Raw genomic sequence first — 2,235 nt, 5'->3', positions numbered from 1 at the left:
GTTATTTATTTTGTGACAGAGGAGCCTGGAGACAGGTAAACTCCTCAACAAATATTACTCAGTAAGCTGGCTATCAACATGCAAGAGACTAAAACTAGAACCTGATCTCCCAGTCTGTACAAAAATTCACTCCTAAAGGATCAAAATCTTAATGTAAGATCTGAAACTTGGAAACTGCTACAGGAAAGCAGGGAAAGGTCCAGTCAATATAGGCAGAGGTAATTACTTTCTGAAGAGGGCTGCAACTACTCAGAAAGTAAGAGCAAGTTGACACATGGGATTACATCTAGTTAAAACATTTGTGCACAGCAAAAGAAATAACTATCAGACCCAAGAGAAAACTGACAGAAAGGAAGAAAATCTTTCCCAGTGATTCAATGAATAAAGGATTTACTTCCAGAAATTAATCTTTCAATTAATTACAGACCAAATAATTCAATTAATAAATGGGCAAGCAAAGTGAATAGATAGTTCCCAGAAGAAATACAAATGACTAATAGATACAAGAAGAAATATTCACATCTTTTGTCATATAAAAATGCAAATAAAAATTATACTGCCATCTTACCTCAATTAGTATACAATTAGATAGAAACCTGCATGTTTATTTTATTAAAACTGTTCACAATAGCCAAACTATAGGATCAACTAAAATGTTCAACATGGATGAATGGGTAAAAAGATATGGTAAATACATGCCACAGAATCTTTCTCAGCCATAAAGGAAAATGTATGGAATAAGATAAACAAGTTAAGCCAAGCTCAGAAAGCCAGGCCTCATGTTTCTACTTCTTTGTGGAACTTAGACTAAAGATAAATATATACATACAAACATATGTGTGTAACAAAATTATATCTATTATATGTAATAGATATCTATTATGTATATCACAATTTATAACTATGAGACTCATTGAGGAAACAAGTTGTATTAGGATAGGACAAGAGAATGATGGGGGAGAAATATTATTGCAACACATTGTATGTAGATAGCATAAAGGGATCTCATTGAAAGTTGAATAGTAGCAGGTAGAGAGGGGAAGAGGAAAGGGAGAGCAATAGATGGGATTAACCTGACTGTAAAACATTGTGTTGAAACACTTTTGAACCATTAATACACACAAAATGAGGAAGAAGGAAAGGAAGGAAGAATGGAAGGAAGGAAGGAAGGAAGGAAGGAAGGAAGGAAGGAAGGAAGGAAGGAAGGAAGGGAGAGAGGGAGAGAGGGAGGGAGGGAGGGAAGGGAGGTGAGAGAGGGAGGGAGGGAGGGAAGGAAGGGAGGAAGAGAGGGAGGGAGAAGAGGAGAGAGAGAGAAAGAGAGAGAGAGAGAGAGAGAAGCTGGTTGATAGGAAAGTAACAAAGGCTCTAATGGGAGCAGGTACCAGGAAGAGAAGGTAGATGAGGATGAATATAGTTAAAGTACTTTCTATATATGTGTGGAAATGGAATAATGAAACTGTTGGAATTTTTTAAGATGAGGGATTAGTAGGGCGAGGTATAATGGGGGCATAACTTTTGTAGGAGTACATTATCGACATGCATGGAAATGTCACATTGCTGTGACATTTTGCAACTAATGTATACTCTTGTGTAATTAATATGTATCAATAAAAATCTTTTAAAATGGAAAATGATCGTTTATTTTTATTTTTTATTGTGAAAATACTGTACAAAGGAGTTACAATTTCATGGGCAAGATAATGAGTACATTTCTTATCATTGTAGCCTCCTCCTTTTCTTCCCCTTCCCATCCCTTCCCATCTCCCCCCCCCCATACTCCCCCCCACCAAAGTTGTAAAGTTCATTTTCTAACACATTTATAAGATGATTTCTTTGTTGCTTTGTATGTCCCTCCCCCACAGAATAACCCCTGCTTTCACTGTATATGATGTCGGTATAATTTGTGGAGGGGAAGGGGAAAAACAATCGTTTAAATAGGGATACAAGTGGACCCATTGCAACAATGAAAATGATCATTTTTAAATGCACATTTACTCCTGGTCTCTCTTGCTGAATCTCCAATCTTGGTTGTGCCTTCCTGCCCAGGTGTGGTAATCCTACACTGGGCTGTTGTGCCCAACACTTTTGGAATGCAAACTCCCTTGAGCCAGCACTTGCTTAGCATAAGTTCACCAGTGGTCTGTCCGTCTAAGGTAGTCAGCGAATATTAAAGTAGTCCTAACAATAAAATTGCACGCAGTCAACCGTACAACCTTCTTCTGAGGGGGAGGAGAA

The sequence above is a fragment of the Dipodomys spectabilis genome, unplaced genomic scaffold, assembly GCF_019054845.1.
Source record: "Dipodomys spectabilis isolate Male_0828 unplaced genomic scaffold, ASM1905484v1 ptg000017l, whole genome shotgun sequence".
NCBI classification, from domain to species: domain Eukaryota; kingdom Metazoa; phylum Chordata; class Mammalia; order Rodentia; family Heteromyidae; genus Dipodomys; species Dipodomys spectabilis.
Note: the sequence above shows the minus strand (reverse complement) of the source record.